Source organism: Schistocerca cancellata, chromosome 2 (genome assembly GCF_023864275.1).
Source record: "Schistocerca cancellata isolate TAMUIC-IGC-003103 chromosome 2, iqSchCanc2.1, whole genome shotgun sequence".
Taxonomy (NCBI): Eukaryota; Metazoa; Arthropoda; class Insecta; order Orthoptera; family Acrididae; genus Schistocerca; species Schistocerca cancellata.
The window spans coordinates 502,060,166-502,073,042 of record NC_064627.1 but is presented as its reverse complement, the minus strand read 5'-3'; the positions used below and the strand labels follow the sequence as shown (position 1 = coordinate 502,073,042).

The 12,877-nt window shown below is 42.3% G+C and overlaps 1 protein-coding gene and 1 non-coding gene across 2 annotated transcripts in view; both read left to right on the top strand.

Moving 5' to 3' along the window:
* LOC126155755 (transcription factor SOX-21) overlaps positions 1–12,877 on the top strand; it is a 158,184-nt gene that overhangs the window by 79,035 nt on the left and 66,272 nt on the right. The window lies entirely within an intron of this gene.
* Positions 9,185–9,257, top strand: Trnaa-cgc (transfer RNA alanine (anticodon CGC)). Its single transcript has one exon. It is a non-coding gene; the product is annotated as a tRNA-Ala (tRNA).

The window sequence follows — 12,877 nt, the reverse complement described above, 5'->3', positions numbered from 1 at the left end:
ATAGGATTGGGGAGAAGAGAAGTTTGTGGCACAGCTTGACTAGAAGAAGGGATCGGTTGGTAGGACATGTTCTGAGGCATCAAGGGATCACCAGTTTTGTATTGTAGGGCAACGTGGAGGGTAAAAATCGTAGGGGGAGACCAAGAGACGAATACACTAAGGAGATTCATAAGGATGTAGGTTGCAGTAGATACTGGGAGATGAAGAGGCTTGCACAGGATAGGGTAGCATGGATAGCTGCATCAAACCAGTCTCAGGACTGAAGACCACAACAACAACAAATATTTGCTTTATTTGTATAACTCTTTTCTCCATTTCTTGTTTCCTATGTTAGTAACTATAAGCAAGCATATCGAAACAAGCTTTAAATCTATTTTAAAATCATGTCTCCTGGACTACCCGTTCTCTTCCATTGATTAATGTCTACTTAAAAACTGGTAGTTAGTTGAAAAATAAAACAAAAAAAAAATAAAATTTAGGAAAACTAAATGTAGTTTCATGAGTAGGACTGAAATAATAATGTGTTTGCTAATAATAACACCAATCATGTACACATATATTATAAACTGATTCATTCCACATCATTTCGATAAAAGAATCATCCAAGTGATCTATGGAACGTGTAACTAACTAACTAACTAAGTAACCAATGTAACGAAACATTGCGCACTTACTGTCAGGCCTCATTCTATTAAGGGAGTGAAATCCTCTCTACTATCACAGAAATTGATGTTGGGTAGATATAAATCATGTAATGACCTTCGTTTTTGTGATCATCAAATTAAATAATTCGGCAATCAAGATGAAAAATGATGCAAAAGAGGTCTGGGAACCAGCGCCTTAGTCGTTTGAGTGATACGAGTACGGAATGTCATTATAACAAGATTTTCAAAGCTGGCTCTTAAGTGACGTTCCTGTGTGGTAGCCTATAATGAAAGTATATATTCTACGTGCCCTTCACAACCTCTGGAGTCAAGCGGTAAGCACTGTTCGCTAATGTTAGGTAGAAATCTATCCCGGTCGCTTTAGGTACATTTCTTAGATCTATTTAGTGAGGCCAAATGAGAAGATATTTCAAATAAATATGAAACGACTTTGGCGGACAAGCACCAGAAGTGTTATGCAGTGGGTGGGGCTTAAAAAAGAATGGGTGCTACTGAGAACTCTTCTGATAAAACGACTACTGCGAAAGTTCAGTTGGTGGTAGAAAGGTCTCTATCTCCGTAACATATTGATTTTTTTTCAAATTATGTTCCAAAAATAATATTTCTTGTCAATGAAAAAACATTTAATGAATGATATCACGTATAGATATAAAAGGTACCTCTGAACGCTCAAATTAACGAGCTATAACATTTTGAAGACCACCAATAATAAAATTTCGAGTCTTCTCATGTGCTGGACGTTGACTAACATATTGTGGAACTTGAAGTCATCTTTTAGTTCCCGTGTAGGTACGAAGTCTAATCATTTATTTCACAACGGTTTCCTGTGAAAATAAGTCTTGGAGGAATTAGCTGGAGCATGGTAGGCGTATTTATCTCTGGCGAGCACTTGCCGGTTAACTGACGAACTGTCGTCTCTTTTTAGTCTCTAATGAAGTAACATCACACTCTTCTTCACTTTCTAAGCCGCTAAATCAAGTTTCAGTCTCAGTATCCCTATAGACATCCTTTTTTTGAAAACGTTGCCTAAACAAAAATACAGGAGAGAGGCTGAAAGGGTGCGTTTTGTTGTCGGGTATCCAAAGGTGTACACAGCAAAGACGATATCTAGTGGCAACAACCACAAGTAAAACACTTCTCAGGCTATAAATGTATGACCATATGCTTTTTAGCGGTCGAATACTTAACTATCAGTGCTGAAACTTATATAAGCAGGGCTTTATTTTTTTCGGAGGTCTGTTGTTAGGTTTTAAGTTTCTATCAGAATAATAAAAAACCAGATAACTCGGGATTTTATGTGTACATTGTCCTCTCTTTAGTTTTCGTTACCCAACTAGTTTCCGTCAGCGTAACTACATAAGTCCCACATATTAAGTCTGTTTTATCATGGAGTCTTAATGCAAGTTTCATGCCGAGGCCTATTGGAAAGTTTTATGACTTCAGAATACCAAACACAGCGAGACATGCGGTATGTTTTCTTAGGCAACGAGTTAGTCGGTAACTAACACTCGTCACCGCGCGCGATAATGGACCCTCGGGGCGTCTGGTAGGTCCGTACAGACATTCACGTCACCTCCTCAACAGCGTCCGCGTCCTCAACAGCGTCCGCGCTGTTCGTGAGGTTTGTTTTGCGTTTCCTTTGGCGTCTCGTTTATACCTACCGCGGAAGAACATATTTCACAACACATTTCTGCGGGTATTATAGCCGCATCTGTTTTACAATACGTACTTCGGGAACGTCTCTTAATATCCGGGCAGCGAAGTGGCAATTCACGCTAGCGGGTGGGCCGTGAGCTTTCGCCGTGCTGTCCGGCGTTGGCAGGTTTACGGCACTCAGATTCAGCGCATCGGAGATTCGCTGCGCCACGCTGGTGATTATGACTCTGCGAAAGACACAATGGAGCCGTTGCAGACGCCACAACGGGAGAAGAAGTAACTGTGACTTGTACGTGGGAGCCAACGACCAGCTACAGCCTGCCGATGGGGACAACAAAGGCTCCACGTGTGAGGCCTCACCGAACTGGAAATCGGTTATCTTACGGGCAACAGGAAGCGACATTCGCTCTTTTGATGGGATGCAATTGTGAAGGTTATGCTTTAATCGCATTACTTCCTCGTTGTCGAAATGATGTCGCAGAGAGGGAGAGGTGGGTGTGAAACTCAGTATTTAACGTTAACGTTTCGGTAAAAGAACTGAACTGAATATGCAACAGACAGAATTTTTATGATGCCGCTGGCAAGTTTTCAAAGAAGATGGAAGGACAAGAATTACAGTTTGACATCTAGTCGTGAACTGCTGAACAAGAATGTGAGAGGAACGACTGTGACTTTGTTGAAGAATCACTTCGATGCATCGAAATAGGCGGCAGTGAGATAGAAAATTAGCTAAAATCGCTGATTAAAGGAAAGGCTACTCGACTTGATGAAATATTTGTAAGACTGTGCACAGTGTATGGGAAAGGATTTGGTCGTATCCTAATATTTCCCGCGACTGCTACGGTCGCAGGTTCGAATCCTGCCTCGGGCATGGATGTGTGTGATGTCCTTAGGTTAGTTAGGTTTAAGTAGTTCTAAGTTCTAGGGGACTGATGACCACAGCTGTTAAGTCCCATAGTGCTCAGAGCCATTTGAACCATTTGAACCTAATATTTCCCTTCCGTAGGTCGCTGTAGGTTCAAAAATGGTTCAAATGGCTCTGAGCACTATGGGACTTAACATCTGAGGTCATCAGTCCCCTAGAACTTAGAACTACTTAACCCTAACTAACCTAAGGACATCACACACATCCATGCCCGAGGCAGGATTCGAACCTGCGACCGTAGCGGTCGCGCGGTTCCGGACTGTAGCGCCTAGAACCGCTCGGTCACACCGGCCTGCCGGTCGCTGTAGGAACAGCGTTCCAAGTGGTTGGTAAAATCTGCGGAACACTCCCATACAGTATAAAAAAAAGGCAAATGAGTAGCATAACCAATCGCAGTTTACAGCAAAAATTTCATTCATGGCGTTCTGAAAGTCAACAACTAATATTCAGTTTCACATCTTCTCAGTCTTCAACTTCCATTCTTTATGTGTGACGGAAGTGTTGTGTTTCAATAAAAACTATTAAAACTACGAAATGGTCCCGGCGGAGGTTCGAGTCCTCCCTCGGGCATGGGTGTTTGTCCTTAGGATAATTTAGGTTAAGTAGTGTGAAAGCTTAGGGTCTGATGACCTTAGCGGTTAAGTCCCATAAGATTTCACACACATTTGAACATTTGAACAAAAATACGAAATCAAATACGGAGAAATATTATCACAGACATATTAATATTTCAGTCAAAATGTAACGTGAAGACCTGCAGTCGATAACGAATACCGCCTCCGCAGTACGCTGTCCAGTCACATTACTGTGACCACCACCTATGTTCGACGTCAGCGTGCAATAACCACTCACATACGGCAAGCCTCAGCACTAGACGTGGAGGGTATCTAAAGCGTGTCGGCGGAGGGGGCGGCAAACAATGCAGTTGTTGTCGTAATGTGGGAACGGTGCGATTTGTCTGCCGTCTAAAAGGTCATGATTATTGGTTTCGGGAAAGGTTTGAAGCATTACCGAAACGGCCAAGTTTGTGAACCGTTCGTGTGTCGTCCTGGTTAAAGTATACCGTGCATGGCAAACTGGCGCTATCCAAAACCGGCGCCGGGGCAACTGTGATACGCCACGGGCCATAAAAAGCAGTGAACAAAGGCTGCGGAGATGAATACGGCGTATAGACGTGCAAGTGTTGAGTAACTGATCGCCGAGATGAACCAAGGGACTACGAACGGTGTATCCACAGCGACTGTTCAGCGCACGTTGCTGTCCACGGGCCTTCGCAGAAGGCTGCAGAATCACGCACCCATGCTCAGTGACGTTCATCGGCGACGAAAGCTGGAATTTGCATCTCAATAACGCAACTGGACTACAACTGTGTGGCAGCAAGTAGCCTTTTCTAGTGAATCAAGTTTTATACTCCATCTGACAGATGACCGTTGGTGTGTACAGCGTGAGACGTCTGAAAGCAAACACCCTGCAACCAGGAGCGGGCGAAGTGGTGTGTGGAATGTTTACGTGGCATTCGCTAGATGATCTCGTCATTGTGGAAGTTACATTGAATTAACATAAGTATGCATCTATCCTTGGAGACCACGTTCACCCTCGGATGCAGTTTGTTTTTCCTTGGCACGATGGTATCTACCAGAAAGAGAATACAGCGTGTCACACAGCTCACAGTGAACTTGCGTGGTTCGATGAACACCAGGATGTGTTTACTGTACTCCTCTAATCATCAAACTCTCCGGATTTAAACACAGTCGAGAATTTATGGGACCACCTCGATGGGGCTGTTCACGCCATATTTTGATGCTCGCAGACTCGCTCATCAAAACCTACTGGGTACTTCCCGCTGTTCTAGAATCATAACATTTTACAGTAAGCAAGTTTTCACAGCGCAAGGAACATTTTTAATTTGTATTACAAAATTAGGCCAACTATGGACGGCATACAACTTAAAGATTGAAGGTGTTTCTTTCTCTTCATTTCTTCAGTTTCTCTCCAACCGCTCGTCTCTGATCATCTGTTCACATTCCCTTGGCCGTATCTTCTTCATAGGATGCGTTTTCTATCAGTAGCTGGACGCGATCCCTGACACGTATTATTTCTTCTGAAGCACATATTTTGTTATTCTGCTGTGACTTTGTAATGTCCCCACAGCAAATACCCTCTACCACGCACCAATTAATCATTTTCAATCAAACCATACACATTCATTCACTTTGGAAAAGTTATCTGATCTGATTTTCTCGTAATATATGCGGCGACAGCTCGTCGATGCCAAAGTATTTTCTAGTGCATTTATTCTTTGAAATACCAGAGATGCATATATGCATTCTCCATGGTTGTTAGAGTGGTAACTAGGACAGCTTCTGGAGTATCTGTTGAGGGATTGACGTGTTTCTGAGAGATACATATTCTGCTTTTCTTCTCGCTAAAGCGAGCCAATTAACATTTGTGCCGCTAGCGGTTTGTTTTGAAGAGAAAGAGATTGTAAAAGGAAAATAATTAAGGCGTGGAATCACCGGAGATCTGGACATGTAATGGAGATGGATTTAATATACGATTTCCTCCATAAATAAGGTTTGTGACGTTTTTGTTCTGGAGTGACTGAACGAATGAGTTTTTTCTGAATCATTTGTTGATCACGTTGGCCCTGTAATTAGTGGGGATGTTTCAGCTGTGTCGAAGAGAGCCTGCAATCACTGAGTCTGCGTTAAATCGTCCAAAAAGGCTTCGTACACATCTGGAATTCGCAATCTTTCGTAAAAGGAACAAATTGTCCAAACGATTGATTCTCCCGACTGACTGCAGTGTTTAACAGTAATAATAAATGTAAAGATCTCTTACAGCAAGCCAGCCGCTGATTACCAAGACGAAGGACTCCACCAAAGATTCTATTTGGCTGATTCTTTTTATCACTATATCACGTAATGAAATCTTATATTAAAAAACTATACATAGATGAAGGAGAGAAAGAGAGAGAGCGAATGAAAATAGAGATAATACTAATAATCCTCCGTTAGTCTAATTTTTCGCCTGTCTTATCACGGATCAGCCAAGAACTGGGAGGGCCTTACTTTACTGTATAGACTTATGTGTGAAGGTGAAGGGATCTTAAAGACAACAGATACACGTCTATACGGACAAGACATTACACAGAGAGAGCGGCTAGCTGCATTGGTCATCTATTCTTAGATTAAAGAGACGGCAACTTATTATCCGAATATTAAAATGTTAAAACTTGATAATCTTTTCTTTTTTCTGTTGTAGGTGGCTCCGGTGGTGGGTTTTCATGTTTTGGTTTTTGAAATTGTAATCTGTCAATAAGTTCTTTACAGTTGAATCAATTTTCAAAGTACTCAGCTAAAAGTTGGCAGCTTTCTTTATTGCTTAACACCATGTTTCCATTTTTATCTTGAAATGTAAACTTGGTGACTGGAAATGTGTTAAAACTTCTTTGAATAGTGTATATAAGATCCTAGTATTGTTCCTTTTACAGTCTAAATCCATTGCCTCTGGTCTGTCTTTGTTGTAATTTCTTTTCACTGATCTGATGATTTTTGCCGTTTTTTAATTTCTTCTTTAAACTCTTCCTAATATTCTCGTTTCTTATTATTGTACCACTTTTTCATGCCTGTAGTCGACTGTCAATTGCTTCGTCACGTTACTCCTTCCAACATCGTGTCTTGGTATTTTTTGTGGTTCCCCGATTTCTTTAACAAACTCTGTTTCTTCCCCATCTTCCATTTTCCGCGTGTTTAATACATCACAGAATTTATACCGTTTTTGGGTGAGAAATTTAGTGTTTACTCTTGGAAATCTTTTTGGTTTCGGCTTGTCTTTCTTCGGTTGAAATTTGGTCTTTGCTTCTGTTAGATAATGGTCTGAGTCTATGGTAAGGCCCTTCTTCACTCAGACATCCAACATTTCTTTATGATTGTGAGTAGTTAGTGCCACATGATCTATATGATATTCAACTTGATTTGAGTTAATTAATACCCACGTTTTTTTTCTTTCTTGCAAGTTTCCTGAAAAATGTCGTTAATTTTAGGTTTAATTGGTTACAAAAGTCTATGAGTCTTTCCCCATTTCTGTTTGTTCTTTCATGTTCTTTCAGTCTTCAACTACTGATTTAAATTTTCTTTCTTTACAAACTTGTGCATTAAGAACTTCAAAGATATGTTTTTTTGGTAGTTTGGATGTTTCGTATTCTAGCATTTCCCATTATTTCACTTTTTCAACGTTTGTTCTAGTACATTGTTTGATACTGCATGTTCATTTATAATAGTTTATTGCCTGACTTAAAAGTCAGAAATGAAATTCGTTATTTGATGGGGAGCTAAAATTATAAGTAGTTATTGATTCAGTAAGTTGCTGTCTGACATAGTCATATTATTCAATTTCTAATGCCTGGTCTTCCTTTGTAAATTCTTTGTCCACCTGACTCAATTAGATTTTCATCCAGAAAACTTGTTTCTTGAAGTGCTAATATAAGTATGTTGCTTGACGGAAGGTATCAGTTAGGTATTTTGGTTTTCCATCTTTCATAAGCGTGTTGCTGTTCAGAGTGTTCAGTAGGTCTCTTTTCTTGTGCTTCGTCTTTGAAAATGTTCTAGGAAGCTCCAAATCTTCCTTACATGATGTTCTAGGTTCTCCAGGATTCAAAGGCCTATTTATTGCTTCCTGGAATAGTTTTCCTTTTGAAATATGCCATCATGCCTTAGGTTAAAGTTTAGTTTAGGGAAAGATAGTTCAGACTTTCCATTATTAAAATTCAGGCATTTGGCTTAGAATTATAAATGGGGCCGCCACTGAAGTGTGGAACAGACGTCTTTTGCAGTCGCTCACTGTGGGAATACACGCTAGATTCTAATGCTTTTATGTAAAAGCCTGTTATGCCGTTATGATATCTTCATCATAGCCTTCAGTGCCATCCTGTCAAGGAATACTTACAAGATACCATCATCTGGGTCAGGTGAACCAAGGTTTTTTAACGAGTTGTTACTTCTCCCCTTCTTCCTTTTTCATCCACGCTTGGGACCGGCTTTGGCGGATGTATAGTCATGGAAGTAACTTCGACGAGTTTATGATTGGAATGCCATAAAAAAGGCGTAACGAAGAAACGAGTAATGATTAGTGTAAGTTAATAAAGAATATTGTGGTCAGGACTTAATGCTTAGTACAGTGCAAAAACGACTGCCAAATCTTATAAAGCATTTATGCAGTATGTTTCTAATATAAATAGTATATTTTTCTACGCTGTTTATTTCATAGTAATTTCTAAAAGTTAGCAGTTTACCATGAACGTAAACAAACGTAACGTATTCCGCATAAATAGGCGAAGAGATCCGCTATTGTTAGTTTACACTATTGGCAACAATTCTCTGGGAACAGTAACTGCCGTAAGGTAACCAGGAGTAACTATCCGGAGCAGTCTAAAACATAATGATCAGGTAAAGCAAATAACAGGAAAAGCAGATGCCAGACGGAAACTCTCTGAGAAAATCTCAAGGAAATGCAATTGATCCGCGAAGAAAATGACTTAAAAACGTTTGGCTGTTCTTAAGTATCGTTTATCATGCTACGACCCTTTCCAGATAGAATTGATAGATGGAACAGAGAAAATGCTGCGACCAGAGGCGCGTTCCGTCACTACAGCATTACGCAAATGCTCAAGAAAATCCAGAAGCAGATGCTACAAGAGAGACGTTTTGGATCACTGAGTTTTCTGTTGAAATCCCAAGAGCGTATGTACCAAGAAGAGTCACGAAACGTACTGTTTTCTCCCACGTACCTCTCGCGAAATATTCAGACGAGAAAAATCACAGAAGTTTTGATGGGTCATTCTACCCAAGTGTGTTTCGTGGTTGGAACCTGAAAGGGGGGAATATAGTTGTATGAGAAGCACCCTCCACCACGCGCCATGGGATGGTCTGTAGAACCGGGCGAGGTGGCGCAGTGGTTAGCACACTGGACTCGCATTCGGGAGGACGACGGTTCAATCCCGTCTCCAGCCATCCTGATTTAGGTTTTCCGTGATTTCCCTAAATCGTTTCAGGCAAATGCCGGGATGGTTCCTTTGAAAGGGCACGGCCGATTTCCTTCCCAATCCTTCCCTAACCCGACCTTGCGCTCCGTCTCTAATGACCCCGTTGTCGACGGGACGTTAAACACTACTTACCACCACCATGGTCTGTAGAGTATAGATGTAGAAGCAGATGTAGAACGTAATGTAAAATACATAGAATGGCAACATAGATGGAAACAGTGGTGTTATGTCCCTAGTACTGATTGATCACTAGATGTCACAAGAGACGGACCCGCCATTAGAAAACGAGGCTAGGAGTACTGTGATGCCAGTAGAGCAGCAGTAAAAGCAGAGCGAATCGGCCAGGAGAGCTGAGGGACTTCGAACACTGACTAATCACTGGACGTCACCTGTGGAACAAGGCCATCAGGGCTATAAAGCCGCCCAAGTCGACTGTTGGGTGATGTGGTGATCGTGAAGTGGAAACGCGAAGAATCAATCACATCTAAACCAAGACCAGGCAGAGTACACGTATTGAGCGATAGGGACCGTCAAGGACTGTGAACTGTGGTTGTAAGAAATCGCATGAAACCAGCGGATGGAATCACTCGCGGCCGAGAAGTTCCTGATACACAGGACATAAAATCTCGTCTGAGGCCTGCGATCATTTTTATGTTAATAATCGGCAAGAAATGCTGTAAAATCGCAATAAAGTCATGAGATGTTCAATTGACTCTTTTATTAGAACATGTTACGCGTTTCGGCATTACACCCATCATCAGACATTACAAACTTTAGCTCCTTGCTAACCAACTGGCGTACAGCCTTGACAACTCAAAGAAAGTGTCGAATAACATATGACTGTGGAGCAAGCAATCGTTTGTGAATTGTTACTATATGCTGTAACTTTTTTATCTTTAACATGGCATTATCTTTGCCTATTTTCCATGTACTGCTAGACCTATTTCGGTCTGTTAGATTGTTATTGACTTTCGAGGTGAATAAGCCTTCTGGTGACATTTGCTCTGTACAGTTATTATACTGGTGACAATTTTACTGACTCCGGTTGGCCTGCAACAGCAACTTGTAGTCGCTTACATCATTCTACAGCATTCCTGCCATTTATACCTGTAAGTACGATGTTGATAACATACTTACTACCTTGTCTATTTCTACAATCTCTAAGGTTTTGCATTTCCTCGTTTAGGCTAAGTTTGAAACTGGTCTATGACCAAAACTAGTAGTACTGCGCGAAATAAGACGGCTGAAGATTTCTGCCATGCATTTCAACGATTATTTAGCAGCTGGTTTTCCCCACATATGCATACATAAATTTGTTGCAGTATTTTTTTGATTTTAACATTTTTGCCCAAAGTCCCGGCATGGGCCCAAGAAACACCTTCGGGGTGACTTAGAACGTCGACTTCGTTCCAGAGCCAAACGTCCAACATCACTACCTTCTCTGGTTTAGACTCTTGAGGAAGAATGAGCTGTCAATCCTCCACAGACGTTGAAATCTCGTTGAAAATGTCCCCAGCAGAAACACACGCCGTCATAAAGGAGAAGGGTGGACACACCCCAATATTAATGTCCACTAATAGGTGTCCGGATTCCTTTGGTGAGATAGTGTAAATCAGCGCAGAAAAAAAAAAATAAAAATAAAAAAAACTGAGATAAGGAAAACATGATTCGTAGTAGTATCAATATACATTGAAGTGTCAAAGAAACTGGTACAGGCGTGCGCACAATTACAGAGATATGTAAACAGGGAGAATACGGTGCTCCAGTCGGCAACGCCTATATAAGACAACAAGCGTCTGACGCAGTTGTTAGATCGGTTACTGCTGCTACAATGGCAGATTATCAAGATTTTGGTGTATTTGATCGTGGTGTTATAGTTGGCGCACGAGCGATGCGACATAGCATCTCTAAAGTAGCGATGAAGTGGATATTTTCCCGTACGAACACTTCACGAGTGTGGTGTCACCGCCAGACACCACACTTGCTAGGTGGTAGCTTTTAAATCGGCCGCGGTCCGCTAGTATACGACGGACCCGCGTGTCGCCACTGTCAGTAATTGCAGACCGAGCGCCACCACACGGCAGGTCTCGAGAGACGTACTAGCACTCGCCCCAGTTGTACAGCCGACGTTGCTAGCCATGGTTCACTGAGAATTACGCTCTCATTTGCCGAGACGATAGTTATCATAGCCTTCAGCTACACTTGCTACGACCTAGCAAAGCGCCGTATTCAATTGCTATAATACTTCTGTATCATCAAGAGCAATTTTCTACGAATGTGGATTAAAGTTAAGTATTCCAGAAGCTACGTACTTTTCTTTATAGCATTCATTACGTATCCTGTTTCAGACCTCACGCCAGCCTGCGTGAGCTTATAGCGTGCATTTCGGTCTCCTCCAACAAAACAGTGTTGGCACGTCTGCCGACACTTCAATGAGTGTACCGTGAATATCACGAATCCGGTAAAACATCAAATCCCCGACATCGCTGCGGCCGAAAAAAGATCGTGCAAGAACAGGACCAACGACGACTGAAGAGAATCGATAGACGTGACAGAAGAGCATCCCTCCCGCAAATTGCTGCAGATTTCAGTGCTGGGCCATCAACAAGTATCAGCGTGCGAGCCATTCAATGAAACATCATCGATATGGGCTTTCGGAGCCGAAGGCCCACTCGTGTAAGCTTGATAACTGCACGATACAAACTTTTACGCCTCGCTGGGCACGTGAACACCGACATTGGACTGTTGATGACTGGAAACATGTTGCCTGGTCGGACGAGTCTGGTTTCAAATTGAATCGAGCAGATGGACGTGTACGGGTATGGACAGAACCTCATGAATCCATGGACCCTGCATGTCAGGAGCGGACTGTTCAATCTGGTGGAGGCTCTGTAAGGGTGTGGGGCGAGTGCGATAGAATTGATATGGAACTCCTGATACCTCTAGATACGGCCCTGACAGATTACAAGTACGTACGCATCCTGTCTGATCGCCTGCATTCATTCACGTCCATGTGCATTCCGATGGACATGGGCAATTCCAGCAGGAAAACGTGACGCCCCACACGTCAAGAATTGCTACAGAGCGGCTCCAGGAACACTCTTCTGAGTTTAAACTCTTCCGCTGATCACCAAACCCCCCAGACATGAACATTATTATCTGGGATGTCTTTCAACTTGCTCTTCAGAAGAGATCTCCACCCCGTCGTACTCTTACGGCTTTATGGACAGCCCTGCGGGATTCATCGTGTCAATTCCCTCCAGCACTATTTTACACATTATTCGAGTCCAGTCGTGTTGCGGCACTTCTGCGTCCTTGCGGGGGCCCTAGCCGATATTAGGCAGGTCTACCAGTTTCTTTGGCTCTTCAGTGTAAATTGTCCAATATTAACTACAAGTTTCTAGTCTACAGAACAAGGCAGTAACTAATGATTGCGCAACTGTGTGTTCTAAATCTCCCTACGGACATTGCCAGAGATGAAAGCGCGCCGGCGACGGTAGCTACAATGGCAATGAGGCTGTGTGAATGACGGCTGAAGAGCTGCCCGCCTGCAGGGGCGCGGGTGCTACCTCATCTCGCCCCGAAGAG